At 40.8% G+C, this 17,413-nt stretch overlaps 1 long non-coding RNA gene across 1 annotated transcript in view; it reads right to left on the reverse strand.

The window, feature by feature from the left end:
• LOC117803314 overlaps positions 1 to 15,400 on the reverse strand; it is a 324,599-nt gene extending 309,199 nt beyond the window's left edge. Inside the window, exon 1 of the long non-coding RNA XR_004627015.1 lies at positions 15,228 to 15,400. This is a non-coding gene — a long non-coding RNA (uncharacterized LOC117803314). The remainder of the gene's footprint in view (positions 1 to 15,227) is intronic.
• Positions 15,401 to 17,413: the final 2,013 nt, after the last annotated feature.

Genomic DNA, 17,413 nt, shown 5'->3' on the forward strand with positions numbered 1-17,413 from the left:
TCCCACACACTAAACTCGCCTGGAACGGTATAAACTGGGGTCCAGGATTCATGAGTCAATACGTCAGTATACTGACTCAGTATGTGCAGCAGTCAAGACGGCCTACGCTTCTGGGGAATAGAGGAAAATAATGAAAATGCAACCCTTATTTTTTTTTAAAAGATAAGAAACTATCACAGACAAAAACAGAATTGAAAGCCTAGACAGAACAAGAATTTTAAATATCTTTATAATAACGACTCTCTAAGAGATAAGGGAGAGGACTGGTGGCATGAAGTGGGAACGCACCATTATAAAGAAGAGGCAGTTGGAATTGCCATCCAGTATGAAAAGCATCCTAGTTGAAATAAGGAAGTCAGCAGGTGGGTTGAATAGCAGCATGAATTCAGCTAAGGAACAAACAGGTGAACTGGAAGATCAAACTGACGCTAAAGAGCATCATAAAGGGATAAAGGGTCATAGAACAGAGAAGACAGGAGGTACGATGCACACAAGTAGAAATACCATATATGTTTAACAGCGGTCCTCTAAGGACAAAACAATGAACAGAGGGGAGGAAATATTTCAATGAATAATGACTAAGAACTTCTCAAAATTAAAAAAAAAAAGCTAAAGATCTCAGATTGAAAAGGCTCATATAGTGCCAAACAGGATGGATTTGGAGAGAATAAAAACAACATCTAGACACATTACAGAGTAAGTCAAAATCAAAATCAAAGAGTAAAATTTAAAAACCTTCCAAAAATAAAAAAGCAGATAAGCCGCATATGAACAAAAATCAAATCAACATCAGACTTCTCAACAGTGATCCCGAATACAAAAAAAAATGCAATACAGCAACATTTTCAGTGTTGCAGGGGGAAAAAAACAACAACAACAACAAAAAAAACCCTTTTAACCTAGAATGCTATATCCAAGTGACCTATATTTAAATATAAGATCAAAATAAAGGATAGTAACAGGGAGGCGAGACCTCAGAATATTCTCTTTGGAAAACTCTTAGAGGAAGTACCCTGGCAAGAAGAAAAATAAATTAAGGAATGTGCTGGGAGATATATGGATAAACAAGAAAAAAAGCAAGAACTGAAAACAAGAGTGCATCCACAACAATCAAGAACTAAGATTTTAAACAAACCTAACATGGTGGAACAAGGGGAGAATCATCCTGCAAGGGAGAGGTACACATTCAGGGGACGAGAAAAACACTGATATACTTCAGAACTTCAGGGGGGAAATATCATCAGAGCTCTTAATAGGATAAGCACCAGAAAAGCTAAAAAATGGAATGAATTACTTTTGACCAGTCAGCTCTTACGAGGTTATGCTACAGTAACAAGCAACCCCATCTCGTGGCTTGAACAAGAATTTATTTCTCTTTCGGGTGTTGGCTGCAGGCCAGCTACTGCAGGTGTGTTCCCGGCATCTGTTCATTCCCTCATTCCAGGCCCCAGCAAAAGGAGCAGGTCTTATCTCAGCCTCATGGCAGAGAGAAAAGCACAACAGAGGAACAACATGACGGTACGGAAAGCCTCTGCTCAGAAATCATAGGTAGATCTTTTTGATTCAAAGTCTATTTGTCAAGCAAATCTCCAGGCATGCCTGATACCAACAGGGTAGGAAAGTATCATCAACTCACAGGGAAATGCTGCAACTCACATCACAGAAGGTAGGAATTTACAATCTTCTTGTGTGGAGGATGGAAATATCTTTAAAACCAGGAAAAGAAAATTCACTGTAACTAATGAAAGGCATAGAAAGGGAGGTGGGCGTAGAAAAGTATGTAAGACATAACATTATATAGCAGAAAAGACTACTAAAATAAAAATTATAACAATGACAGTTGACCGAATTTTCTTAAAAAGCAAAACCCAGTAATACATTTTTCACAAGAGATATATTTAAAAACAAATTTCAGGTTTCCAGTCTGGATAAGATAGTGTCGACCCATTTCCCTTCTCCTCTCCCACTAAGTACAGCTATAAACCCTGGAAATGTGCCAGAAACAACCAAAGGAGAACTCTGAAATGTGGTAAGTAAATAAACTGGTTTGTGGCCCTAGGACCAAAAAAACAAGAAGCAGCAAGGCATCGTTATGTCCCCTATCCAACAGAAGAAAGCAATTAGGTCCACCATTTCCTAAACTCCAGCCTACCAAGAGAAGGCTGCCCAGTAGGCTCACTCTTTCCCCGAATCAAACAAGAGTTCCTCTGACAACATCAAGTAAGCCCAGCACCACTGGCAAGGATGACTCATGTGGAAACACACCAACCATACGTAGCCAGTGAAAGTATTATCTCTCCCTGCGAGCCTCGGACCCCTCCCCCATGAAGAGACATCCTGCATCCCGCCTGGGGAAAGCCCTTCTGCCCACTCAGACAGCATGAGCAGGGGCCAGTGAGATCCCCAGCACCACCAGATATGCCAAGCAGACCAAAATAACACCAGAAAGGCTCTGAAAACCTTACTGTCATTGGAACAACTACTGCAAATACAGAACAGGAACTGTGCTAAACATAAACAGAGTGACTGCCTGCTAAAATAGAAGGTTTAAATAGGATCCTGAGTCTCAGAAGAGAAAATATAAAATGTCCAGGAAACAATTTAAAAACTACCTGCCATACCAAGAATCAAAAACAAAACAAACAAACAAAAAACACCACAATTCAAATAAGAACAGGCAATCAACTATACCAGCATTGAGATGAATCAGATGTTGGAATTATCTAACAAGATAACTTTTTTAAGAGAAGCTATCATAAAAATGCTTCAGGGGCGCCTGGGTGGTTCGGTCGTTAAGCGTCTGCCTTCGGCTCAGGGCGTGATCCCGGCGTTCTGGGATCGAGCCCCACATCAGGTTCCTCTGCTGAGAGCCTGCTTCTTCCTCTCCCACTCCCCCTACTTGTGTTCCCTCTCTCGCTGGCTGTCTCTGTCAAATAAATAAATAAAATCTTTTTTTAAAAAATGCTTCAAAACAATCAATTATAAACTCTGTTGAAATGAATGAAAAAATGGAAAATTTTAGCAAATATTGAAGTTATAAAAAAGAACCAGAGGGCAATCTAGAATTTAAAAATACAGTAACAGAATTTTTAAAAATCTCATTGGACCTGCTCAATAGTAAAGTAGAGATGATGGAAGACAAACTCAGTAAACAGGAAGATGTATAAACAGATCTCACCCAATATGAAAAACAGAGAGAAAGTAGTTTGAAAAAACATGAACAGAGCCTCAGGGATCTGGGGAATAATAACAAAGTATCTAACATTCACATCATCAGAGTCCCAGAATGAGAGGAGGAAGAGTGTGGAGCTTAGAAGGTATTCAAAGAAGGAAGAGCTAACTACTACAAATGTGGCCAAAGATACAACCTTATAGACTCAAGAAGATGAGCAGACCCCACACAGAATAAACTCAAAGAAATCTATGCAAGAAATATCATAATTCAACTACTGAAAACCAAAGACAAATTTAACATCTTGAAAGTAGTCAGAGAGAAACAAAGGATTATCTATAGAGGAACATCAATTCAAATGACAGCAGATTTTGGGCCAGAAGATGCGACATGACCTTTTTCAAGAGCCGAAGAAATGACTTCTCAACTATAAATTCTATACCCGGTGGAAGTTTCCTTCAGGAGTGAAAAGAAAATAAAAATATTCTCAGACAAAAGAATGCAAAAAGACCCAAGACCTACACTTAGAGACTGACTAAAGAAGTCTCCAAACAGGAAGGAAATGATAAAAGAAAGCATCTTAGAGCATCAATAAGGAAGGAAGATCAATGGAAATAACAAAATATTGGTACCTGCAAAAGACCATTCTTTTCCTTATGAGTTTTATAAATCATATTTTTTGATTAAAACAAAAATTGTAACACCATCTGATACTCAAGCTCCTGAAATTTGGAGAATTTATCCAAACATTTAAAAAGAAATTAACGCTTTTATATAAAGTCTCTTCCAAAAACAGAAGAGGGGGGAAATTTTTCCCAATGCATTTTATGAGGTCAGTATGACTCTGATAAGAAAACCAGACAAAGGCGGTACAAAAAAGGGAAAACTACAGACCACTATCTCTCACAAATTTAGATGAAAAAGTCCTCAATAAAATAGCAAGCTGAAGCCAATATATAAAAAGAATCATACATGACGATGGAATGGCATTTATTCCAGGCTGGTTCTACATTCAAAAATCTATGTAGTCCACCATATCAATAAGCTAAAGAAAAAAATCATTTTATCATATCAATTGGTACAGAAAAGCACTTGACAAAATCCAACACCCATTTATTATTTTTTTTTAAATCTCAGCAAGTTATAAATAGAGGGCAATTACCTCAATTTGATAATGAGCATCTACAAAGGATCTTCAGCTAACATCACACTTAATGGATAATGACTGAACACTTTCCCCCTAAGAGAAGGAATGAGGCAAAGATGTCCACTATCATCACTCTTATTGAACATAGTACTGCATGTTCTAGCCACTGCAATTAGGCAAGAGAAAGAAACAAAAAGCATACAGATTTAAAAGAAATAATTAAAACTGCCACTTCTATTTACAGATGACATGACTGTCTATGTAGAAAATCCCAAGGAACCCACAAAAGATTCCTAGAACTAATGAGTTCAACAAGGTTGCAGGATAAAAAATAAAACATACAAAATCTATCACATTTCTATGTACTAACAATGAGCACACCGAAACAGAAATTAAAAGCACAATTATTTACAATCCCTTCCCCCAAAATGAAATATTTAAGGTATAAACTTAACAAAATATGTTCAAGATCCATATCCTGAAATGTACAAAATGCCGATGAAATAAATGAAAGAAGACCCAAAGAACTGGAGAGACATACCATGTTCACAGATTGGAAGACTTAACATAGAAAAGTGTCAATTCTCCCCCAAATGTATATATGGAAAGACAAAGAGATTATGAGAAATTCACTCACATGATAATGGAGGCTGAGAAGTCCCACAATCTGCAGTTGGCAAGCTAGAAACTCAACAGTATAGTTCCAACCTGAGTCTAAGTCCAAGGACAGGAGAAGACTGACGTACCAGCCTGAAGAAAGTCATGCAGAGAGGGAACAAATTCTCGCTTACTCAGTCTTTTGTTCTATTCAGGGTTGATGGATTGGATGAGGTCAACTCACATGGGATGAGGGCAATCTACTTTATTCAGTCTAGGGATTTAAATGTTAACCTCATCTGAAACACCCATAAACTCATACAGACACAGCCAGAAAACATTTAACCAAATATCTGGGGCACCTTGTGACTCAGTCAAGTTGACACATAAAATTAGCCATCACGGTAGGCAAGCTTATCCTAAAACTTATATGGAAAGGCATGGACACTTAAACAGCTAAAACAATTTTGACAAAGATGAATAAAGTGGGAAAAATCATTCTACCTGATATTAAAGCTTACTATATAGTAGTGAACACAATATGGTATTAGCAGAGGGATAAACATATAGATCAATAGAACAGAAGAGACAAGCCAGAAACAGACCTACACAAATGTGGTCAACTGATTTTTGACAAAAGTACCAAAGCAATTCAATGAAGGAAGAATAGTCTTCTCACCAAATGATTCTGGAGTAATTGGACATCCATAAACAAAACCTTGACTTCAACCTCACACATTATACAAAAATTAACCCCAATGAATCATGAATTTATTTTTTTAAAGATTTTACTTATTTATTTGAGAGAGAGAGAAACAGAGACAGAGAGAACACAGAGGGAGAGGGAGAGGGAGAAGTAGGCTCCCCGCTGAGCAGAGAACCCGATGTGGAGCTCGATCCTAACCCTGAGATCATGACCTGAGCTGAAGGCAGATGCTTAACCAACTGAGCCACCCAGGTGCCCCTGAATCATGAATTTAAGTGTAGAGTATAAAATTATAAAACTTCTTTTTTTTTTTTAATTTATTTGACAGAGAGACAGCCAGTGAGAGAGGGAACACAAGCAGGAGGAGTGGGAGAGGAAGAAGCAGGCTCCCAGCAGAGGAGCCTGATGTGGGACTCGATCCCGGAACACCAGGATCACGCCCTGAGCCGAAGGCAGACGCTTAACGACTGCACTACCCAGGTGCCCCAAAATTAAAAAACTTCTTAATAAAAAATAAAAGTAGGAGGAAATCTTCGTTTCTGAGGCTGGGTAAAGAAGTCTTAAGAAGTCTCATACTTGGGTGTTATACGCAACTAATGAAGCATCAAACTTTACATCGGAATCTGGGGATGTACTGTATGGTGATTAACATAATATAATAAAATAAAATAAAAAAAATTTAAAAAAAGAAGTCTCATACTTGATATCAAAAGCTCAATCCAAAAAAGGAAAACTTGATAAATTGGACTTCATAAATATTTAAAACTTTTGCTCTGCGAAAGTCCATGTGAAGATTATGAAAAGAGAAACTACACACTGGGAGAAATATTTGCAAACCACATATCCAACAAATGACTAGCACCCAGAACATATAAATAACTCTCAAAATGGTAAAAATATATATGAAGGGGAATATATTTATATACACAATTAGAACACAGGCAAAGGACAGGAGCAAACATTTCACCGATGAGGACAAACAGATGGTAAATAAGCACATGAAAAGATATTCAACATCATTAGCCATCACAGAAATGCAAATTAGAACCACAATGAGAGATCACTATACACCTCTCGTGATGACTAAAAAAACAACACCAAATGCTGGCGAAGATGTGGAAAAGCTGGATCACTCATGAGTTGCTGGTAGGAATGTAAAGTGGTACAGCCACTCCGGAAAATAGTTTCTTATAAAACTAAAATATGCCATTACCATAGAACCCAGCAATTCTACTCTTGGGCATTTGTCCCAGAGAAATAAAAACTTATGTTCACACGCACACATATAAACTGTACGTGAATGTCCACAGCAGCTCTGTTTATAACAGCAAACACTGGAACCAGTTCAGATGTCCTTCCAGAGATGAACGGTTAAACAAACCGCAGTCCATACACACACGGAAGATGCCCAGCAACAAAAAAGAATGAACTGTCGATATGGGCAACAACTTGAATAAATCTGAGGAATTATGCTGAGTGAAAAAAAAGTGAATCCCAAAATGTTACATACTATGTAAGTCCACTTATATAACATTTTTTCATGACAGAGTAGTGGTTGCCAGGGACGAGGGCTGGTGGCAGAGAGAGGATGGACGTGGAGACGGCAACAAACGGGCAACTAGGATTCTTGTGCCAATGGGACTGTTCAGTATCTTGACTGTGGTGGTGGATACACAAACCTACACCCATGATAGAACTGTAAAGAACTAAATGTGTGCACACAAAGAACTAACTACGTGCGTGCACACACACACACAAGTACAAGTAAAAGTGAGCAAATCTGAATAAGAAATAATATCAGTGGATTGTAGCAATGTCAATATCTCAGTTGTGATATTATATTATAGTTCTACAAAATGTCACCATCAGGGGAAACTGGTTGAAGTGTACGTGGGACCTCTCCATATTATTTCTTACAATGCATGTGAACCTACGATTATCTCAATAAAATGTTCAATTAAGAAAAACCAAAATCTACAGAAAAGTTGAAAAATAAAGAGATGGTATGGCAGAGATAGATAATTGTCAATTAGATTCATGTTTCCCTTATTTTATTTAATATAACACAATTTTTAGCTAGGCACATGGCTTCCTGGAGAAAAGACTACATTTCTCAACCTCCCTTGCAGCAAGGAATGGCCTACAATGAAGTTCTAGCCATGCAATGTAAGTAGCAATGATATATTCAATTTCCAGGTAGTATGCTTTAGGAAAGAAGGGGTATCCTTCTCCTTCTCCTTCTTCTTTCCTTCTTACTAATCATGAGGACAAGGGATATAACCTATGCACTGTGGAAAGGTAGGTACAAGAACCCTGGGTCCCTAAGGAATTTATCAGGGTGCCATAACACCTATTGTCTGCCTATGTTGAATTAAGAAGAAATAAATATCATATTTAAGCAGTACCAACCCCAGGCTGCTTCTAGGCTTTGATAAAATAAACTTCTATCTTGTTTGGGACACTGATATTTTGGGTTTTCTTTGACTACAGTTGAACCCAGACTTAACTAATACAAATAGAAAAGATATTCCATGGAAAAATAAACCACAGTTTTATATTTAGGCCAATAGAATTCCAGGCCAAAAAGAAAACAAGAGAGAAAGAAGGAAGTTATAAAACTGTAAAAAAAAAAAAAATCAGGAAGATATAAGGATCATGAAGATGTCTGTTAATAACATAACCTCAAAAAAATAATACAGCCTCAAAGACGATAAAGCAACAGCTAACATGCTAGAGGGGAACAGAGAAACATCAAGAAAAAACTGTAGTTAAGGAATTAAACATACTCCTCTCAGAAACTAACAGAAGACAAAAATAAGCTAATAGATTTGAATAGTGCAGTTGATAACCTTGAACAGAGGTACAATAAAGAACTTTATACCCCAAACATGAGGAGTGGATATTATTATTTAGCTCACCTAGAACATTAAAAAAAAAAAATCTACCACAAACGTGGATCTAGGCTACAAAAGATGATGATGCAACCATTTCCAAAGACTGCAATAAAAATAAGAATCAATAACAAAAAGACAGGTACTTATTAATCCCAAAGGTATAGAAACTGAAAGTCAAGCTTACTTAACACTTGTGTTAAAGAGGAAATCATAGGGGAAATTACAAAATACTTAGAACTGAATGACAATAAAAACACCACATGTCAAAATTTGCGGGACACAACTAAAGCAAGACTTAAAGAAAATTAATGGTTTTAACTATATTTACCAGAAAACGACACAGATGGGGAAAAAAATTATTTAAGTATTTGACTCAGGAGTTTGGGGGAAAAAGAGATTATGGAGTAAATCCCAAAAAGAAGATAACAAAAGAGGAAAGGAGTAGAAATCAGTAAAATCAATAATAAAAATGCATTAAAATAAAATACCACTCTATTGGAACTCCTAATGAATTAACTGATCTAGCAATTTATTATTAATGCCGACTAAAACCAATAAAGGAGCGTCAACCAGATATTTTTATTACGTTCCTCTTGAAGTAAGAACATAACCCACTTACGAGGTAGTCACGTAAAAAATATATATTTACATCTATCAATACAGACACACAGGTAGATGTTGATAAATGATCTACAGTTTGAATTTGATCAACACTCTAGATTCAACCAGAAATTTGCAGGAAATTCTATGAAAATTCAATTGTCTCTAAATTCGATGAGAGTTCAGTCAAAATTCTAGCAGATTTTTTTAGAAAGTTAGCAAATTGATTCCATAATTAATATATAGAAAAATGAAGTTTCAAAATCCACAAATAACGAAATCAGTATTTTAAAAAGAAGAAAGCATAGTGATTTGCTGTATCAGATATTATGACATAGTATAGAGTTATACGATTTTATGAAGCTTGGTTCTAACTCAGGAACAGACATATAAATGGAACAGAAGAGAGAATACGTAAACAGACCTGGGTGCGTATATAGGAACTTGATACGTGATAAAGACAGCACTGCAAACAAGTGGGAAAGGATGTGGTCGGTGGTTCACCAAAAAAATCTTTACCTCCATATACACCATATACAATGGTGAATTCCAGACAGATTAAAGATCTAAACTTGATAGGTAGAATAATAGATCTAGTAAAATGAAAATGAATAAAACTCTCCTTGTGATCTTGGGCAGGGACAGAACTTTATAAACAAAACCCAAACAGCAAACCCATAAGGCAAAACCTGATGAATTTGCTGCATCAACATTAAAGATTTCTCTTGTTATTTGCAGTAACATGAATGGACCTAAAGAGAATTATGCTAAACTAAATAAGTCAAACAAAGACAAAAACCACATGATCTCACTTATATGTGGAATCTAAATAAACAACAACAAAAGCTCACAGATACAAAGAAGAGATTGGTTATAAAATCAGTTATAAAATAAATAAGTCATAGGGATATAATGTACACCCTGGTGACTGACTTATAACTACTGTAGTGCGTATTTGAAAGTTGCTAACAGAGTCGATCTTACAAGTCTTACCACAAAAAAAAAAATTTTTTTGTAACTATGTAAGGTGACAGACATTAACTAGACTTACTGTGGAGATCATTTTGCAGTGTATACAAATACCAAATCGCTATGTTATATCCCTGAAACTTATATGTTACACGTCAATTATAACCTCAGTTTTTAAAAAATAAAATCAAATACCAACAAAGAAATAAATTCTATGTGACACTGTAAAAAAATTAAAGATTTCTATTAATGGAAAGGATGCTTAGTTCAACTGGGTAACTTAACAGAAATTTACTGTCTCAGAGTTCTAGAGGCTACAAGTCTGAAGTCAAGATGTCAGAAGGCACGCTCTCTCTGAACCCTCTGGAGGCTACAGGCGTGAAGTCAGGGTGTCAGCAGGGCACTCTCCCTCTGGCACCTGTAAGGCAGAATCCTCCTTTGCTGCTTCTGGTGTTGGCCAACAACCCTTAGCCTAACTTGGCTTGTAAGTGTATCACTCCAATCTCTGCTTCTATCTTCATATGACCATCTTCTCCCTGCGTGTTTCTGCCTTCCTCTTCTTAAAAGAACACCAGTCATATCGGATTACAGTCCACTCTGAAGACTCCCTTTTTTAACTTGATTACATCTGCAAGGACCCTATTTTCAAATCAGGTCCCATTCACAGGTCCCAAGGGTTAGGACTTCAACAGATCTTCCCAGGGAACATATTCAACCCATCCCAGTCTGCCCTCTGGCTTCCCCGAAATAAACATCTTGTGCACATACAAATACATCTACCCCATTCCAACATTCACAGGAGTCTTAACTCAGTCCAGCAACAATTCTAAGTCTAAAATCTTAACTAAATATAATTAACTCAAAAGTCCCAAACCCAATCATTTAAATCTATAAAACAGGTATAGGTGAGACTCTGGGTATAATCTATTCTGGGGCAAAATTCCTCTCTATCTATGGATGTGTGAAACTAGAAAATATGTTATCTTCTTCCAAATACATTGATGGGACAGGCACAGCACAGACATTCCCATTCCAAAAGGGAGAGATTAAAGGAATAAAAGGGCCACCATTACCAAGCAAGTCAGAAACCAAAAATTCCTATGCATTTCAAGGTCTGAGAATGACCCTCTGTGGCTTCGTGCAATGTCCCCTGGGCCTATGGTGGCAGCCCCCACCTTTCTGGCCTCTGCTGCTACATCTACAGGTCTAAAGCCATTCACCTGTTTCCTTACGGGTAGCACATATTTGTAGCTGATTATCTCTATCAGCTAGCTTCCTACCTGCAGAATCCCAGAAGTCTGCCAGGCTTCCGTCATTTTGTCCGGTTTCTGTCCCTTTTGGTCCAAACTGGCCATGTTTCTGCTGGTGTAACATTCTCACAAACCTTGTGAGTCTCCTGTGTGTCATGGAGATCTCTGCATCTAGACATGAATGTTACCCACAGATGCTCTTTGGATGACCCCGCCTCTATCCCTGGCTTCTGCTCAGATGGTCAGCTGGATCCATTTGTCACATACCTAATTTCCTCAGCAAAATGATGCTGTCCAGCCACACTCTTGGTGCTTTCTCCTGAGCACACTTCCTCAACAGTGAATTTCCTAACTGTAGCAATCTAGATAAGAACCTTCCAAATCATCTAGCGCTGGCCCGTTTAAGTTTGACAATGTCTTCCTCAAGTGCTCTCTTTTGTCTTGGACTTCGCTGTGAGCAGTAAAGGGAAAACAGGCCACAGCTTCCACACTTTGCTTAGAAATCTCCCCCGCAAGTAATGAATCATGGAACATTACATCAAAAACTAGGGATGCACTGTATGTTGACTAACATAATAAAAAATTATTATAAAAAAATAAAAAATAAAAATAAATAAAAATAAAAAAGAAATCTCCCCAGCTAAATATCCTAGTCAAGGTCTGCATTTCCTCTAACAGTAGGGCATAAATCAGCCAAGTTCTCTGTCACTTTTTAATAAAAACTGCCTTTGCTCCCGTTTCCAGGAACATGTTCCTCATTTCCTCCTGAGGCCTCACTAGCGGTACCATGTTTCTAGTGCATTCTGTTCATGATAGACGCTTTCTCAACTGTACTGCTCACTTCCGTGGCAGCGCTCCCTAGAATCGCCTTTCACATCCGTATTTCTGTCAACGAACTTCTCAAGGCAGTGTAGGCTTTCTCTATAATAAGCTTCAAAATTCTTCCAGCCTCTGTCCATGACTCAATTCAAAAGCCATTTCCACAGTTTTGGGTATTTGTTACAGCAGCATACCACTACCCTGCGCCAAAATCTGTATGACTTTCCTGGGGCTGTCATGATATAATTCCACAAACTGGGGAATATATTCTGCTGTCGTTCTGGAGGCTGGAAGCCTGAAGTCAAGGTGTCAGCAGCACCATGCTCCCTCTGAAGGTTCTAGGAAGGAATTCTCCCTGGCCTCTTCCAGCTCTTGAAGGCTCTGGGCATTCCTCGGCTTATGGCAGCATAAGCCCAATCTCTTCTTCTATCTTTAAATGGCCTTTGTTATGTCCTCTCCAGTCACTGGATCTATAGCTCAGACAAAATCCAAGATTATTTCATCCTGAGGTGTTTAACTAATTATGTCTGCAGAGACCTTATTTCCAAACACGGTCACATTCTGAGGTTCCTAATAGACAAGAATTCTTGAAAGACACTATTCAAAGGACTAAAAGTGCTGTGGACAAAATTAACAAACAAGTGACAACTGATAGAAAATATTTTAAGGGGCGCCTGGGTGGTGCAGTCGTTAAGCGTCTGCCTTCAGCTCAGGGCGTGATCCCAGCGTTCTGGGATCGAGCCCCATATCAGGCTCCTCCGCTAGGAGCCTGCTTCTTCCTCTCCCACTCCCCCTGCTTGCGTTCCCTCTCTCGCTGGCTGTCTCTGTCAAATAAATAAATACAATCTTTAAAAAAAAAAAAAGAAAATATTTTAAAGTCTAAAATCATTAAAGATTACTATCTATAACATGCCCCAAAACTGCAAATCAATAAAACAAAATCCTATAGAAAAACAGGCAAAGGATGTGAATAGGTGATCCATAGAAGCAGAAACCCAAATGAATAAAATGTTTATAAAGTGCTATTCAGCCACATTTCTCATAATATGAGAAATCCAAATTAAAACGAGTAAATTCTACTTTATGTCCACACTGTTGACACAAAAAATTAAGTTAGGTAATACCAAGTGTTGGCAAGACCATGGAGAAAATGGGAACCCTACATAACCTATACTGATTTCTTTCTTTCTCAGAGTGAAGCCCACAGAGCACTGCATTTCCCGGTCCAACTACTTCTCTGACCTCAACTCCAACCACCCTCTGCTCCCTCTCTCTGCTGTCACCCAGCAGCCTCCATGCTGTGCCTCTAAAAGGCCGAGCACACTTAGACCCCAGGGCCGTGGCATTTGTTTCTTTTGCCTGGAGTGTGCTTACCCCATTCACTAGAATGGCTAAGTCCCTCATTTTTTTGAAATCTCTGTTAAATTTCATCTTTTAGGGGAGACTTCCTTGACCACTCTGGTAACACAGGATAGAGTCCCCTCTGCTTTTTCTTGCTTTATTTTTCTCCTCCATGGTTACACCTCGAGGTTTGACAAACTTCATATTTTGCTGGTTTGTCTATCTATTAGCTATGTCTCTCCTAGAATAGCACTCAGTTCTGCTCACTGCTGCATCCCCCCAAGGCTCGAACAGTGCCTGGCATATCAGGTGTTCAATAAACATGTGGCATGAACAACTCCTACTATTTATCGAATGACTACTGTGTATTGAGTGCTTTCATTGAATTATCTCATTTAATCCTTACAACAACTCTAAGCGTTAGTTGTTACCACTTCCATTTTACTGACTTGCAGACTAAGGCTCAGAGGGTTAGCCAGCCTATGGGAGATCACACAGCTAGCAAATGACTGAGTTAGGGCTTGAGCCTGGCCGGGTTGATTCTGAAACCCAGGTTCTCAGGCACTTCGCTGTACTTCTGCCAATCACCCCAAGTTCATAATTCTCAGGTGGTGGCCGTGAACACGCATGGCGGGGAACGCAGCTGCCATTCCTCCAGCTCCAAAACCACATTAGTGCCGACCCCACACTTCCCCAGCTGTTCCCAGTCAATGACTAAGCACAGCCAGTCCTGGTGTCGCCTTCTCCTAATGGTAACTCTGGCTGGAGACTCTGCCTCAGCCTGGCCATTGCCTCCTCAGACCTGTGCTGGGTCTCAGATCCTTCCTGCCCAATCCCTCATCCTTCCCCCTCTTCCTTCACAAAGTCACACAGAGATTGAGGTCTGAAGCCTGTCCCTGCCTGCTCCTGCCTTACTAGGGTTCCCCCAACAAAGCTGCTGCACCGCTAACCCCATCTTGGCTTCTGCTTCTTCCAGGTCCTAATCTAACACACTCCTGGTGACAATCAGGAGTTGGCCAGCCTGGTATCTATGCACACGCCCCGTGACCCAGCAGCTGCACTCGCACACAACACACTCAACAGAATGCACACATACTGTCACCAAAAGACATGCACACTAGTGAACCTAGCAACACTGTTCATAATAGCTCGAAATGGGAAACTGCACAAACGCCTGTCAACAGGCAAATAGGTAAATAAATCATGGTACACCACAGAATATTATACAGCAGGGAGAACAAATAATCTACAATTACTCACACCATGGATGAAGCTCACAAACGTAAGACTGAGTGAGAGAAGCCAGACATGGAAGAGTACAGACCGCGAGACTGCATTTTATGTAAAGCCCCAAACCAAGCACAACTAATTTGCGGTGTTAGAAGTCAGGACAGTGGTTGCCCTTGGAGGTAGGAGTGGAGACTAGCAGGAGCACAACAGGGATTTCTGGGGTGCCAGTGATGTTTTGTTTCTTGACCTGGATAGTAATTATGAGGTGGCTTGGTTGACTTTTCGAGAATTCACTACATACAATATGTACATTTTTTCTGTGTTACACTGAAAAAAAAATTTTTTTCTGAAAAATAGAAGAGCAGGCCACTACGGAACACCAGCAACCAGAAAGGCAAAATTACAAGCCAACTGCTAAGCTCTAACCCTGCTCCCGCTCCAGTCAGGGCTCCACCAACCTCACGGACACACTCTGTCGCACAAATATGTCCCTTTCTCTTACCTTCGTGACCAGTCTGCCACCAAGTCCTGCTGGTTCTTCCTTTACAATATCTGCCAGTTTCAATCAGTTTCCTGCGTTCCTGCTGTCACAGTTCCACTTGATGACTGGACATGGCAAAAGTTAGCTGCTAACTAGTATCCCAGCCAGGGCAGGGACGAAGGTGAGGCCAGCGAGCACCTGGGGGCAAAATTTGAGAAGGCATCATTCTCAGGGATTTGCAAGCATGGAGTTGACAGCTGAGAGGGTGATTCTTTAAATTCTGCATTCCAGGCACCTATCTTGGCTCACATTAGTCCCTGCTCCATGGCGCTGGGTTACTCTTCCCGCTTTCATCATGTCCCTCCCCCGCACAAAGACTGACCATTGTCCCTTCTGCCTACCAAATTAAGGATGGCCCTGGGCAGGTCACATCATCTCCCTTAGCCTCAGTTTTTTCTTTTTTATGTGTACAGTGAGGAGACTGGACCCAGGGATGGCAAATCGATTTCCTTTGTGTACCAGCTCCAATCAGTTGTCACAGCTATCTTGACCAGTGGGTTGAGAAAGATACTGAGGATAAGTTCAGATTCATTGGAAAACGTGCTATGATCAGTTACCGATCCTTGCCATGGGTGAGAAAGAGGGCAGCCTTGATACACATATCAGGTATTTGCCTTAAGTAACTAAAGCCAAATTCTTTACCCAGGCCTTCTAGCCCCTCCACAATCCAGTCTTATCATACATAACGGTTCCTATTCCCTAGGGAATCAAGTCTGAAATGTTCAGCCAGTTTCAAATAAAGTAAGCAGATCTGACCTGGGACAGTGGCACGGTGCTGAGATGCGGCCCCATCACTCTCAGGGCCGCTCGGGCAGAGCCCCCTCGGAGGTAGTCAGTCCTTGGGCGCCCCCTGGGCTCATCTCCATTTCCAGAACCCAATTCCAAAAGATTGTTCTGAACTCCCTACAGAAAACTGATTTATGTTCTGGGTAAGTGAAGAGGAACCCAAAATATTGTGCCCATTTGTCTGCGCTGTGGACGGTTAGACGGATCATCTCCAGCCTGCTGACTGGCCTGGTGCTCGCGGGTCCTCTGCAACCTGCTGCAGGCAGCTGGATTTGGCAGCTCAGCTCAGGGGACAAAGCCCCACAGGAATGTCACAGGAACGTCAACCCCGGGCCTCTTAGAGGCCCCCAGGACCTGCCCGCAGGACTTTCTGAAACCACCGCTCGCTCGCAAGCTACGCACGCCCGCACGCTACGCACGCCCGCACGCTACGCACGCCCGCACGCTACGCACGCCCGCACAGGCCCGGTAGTGCATGATTCCCTGGGAAATTTCCTTAGTCCTGTGTTTCTTTTTTTTCCCCCCCCTCTTTCCCAGCAACTTTCCACCCAAAATGGAGATGGCTAAGCTCAGCCTGAGCTGGCACGTCCAGGACTCTGGTGTGAGAGAGAATGCAGTCCCACTTCAAACCTCGTGTCTTCTGGAAGGGCACCTATGTGCAGCTACCCAGAAGGCAGTTATGTACAAATGTAATACAGTGACATTTGTGCTGTTTGGGCAAGCAAAGTGCCAGGAAACACAGAGCAGAAGTGGTTAATTCTCCACAGTGAAGCATGGCTGGCTTCTCAGGGGAGGTGACTGGGGTGGGTCTTAAAGGACAAGGGCTGGCCTACCAGAGCGGAAACAGGAGGGAATGCATGCGCCAAGGGATGTAAGCGTGACTGAACTTGACTTAGTATCGAGCATCTACTGGAGCTTGAAACCCAGGGAGCCAACCCTTGTGTCCTCCAGGACATGACCTCATTTCACAGGCTTGGGGCAGGGTGCAGGGCAGCCGTCTCTGCTCTGCCTTCACCAACCGGGTGGCATTTCCAATTTGCTCCAGGAGCTCCCTCGGGACCACAGTCAGACCCTCTCTCGGGGACATTCCTAACAGCCCCTGCCCGAGGCGGACCCACTCAGGGAATATCGTGGAAGGTGAAGGTAAGATTTCTAGAGACTGGAGGTCCTGGCAGAAGAGAATGAGCTGGGCATCGCTACATTCCTCTCCCGTGGACGTGCCCAGTGAGTGGTCCTGTGCAGTCTGTTTCCTGCTAAGCTCATCATCCCCCATCTGCTCATGGGTCCGCTCCTGTCTTCCCTCCTTGGTTAAGCCCAGGGGAGGCATAAGTGATGACGTGAACAATGGGGAATAAAGACAG

Source organism: Ailuropoda melanoleuca, chromosome 8, assembly GCF_002007445.2.
Source record: "Ailuropoda melanoleuca isolate Jingjing chromosome 8, ASM200744v2, whole genome shotgun sequence".
Lineage (NCBI taxonomy): Eukaryota > Metazoa > Chordata > Mammalia > Carnivora > Ursidae > Ailuropoda > Ailuropoda melanoleuca.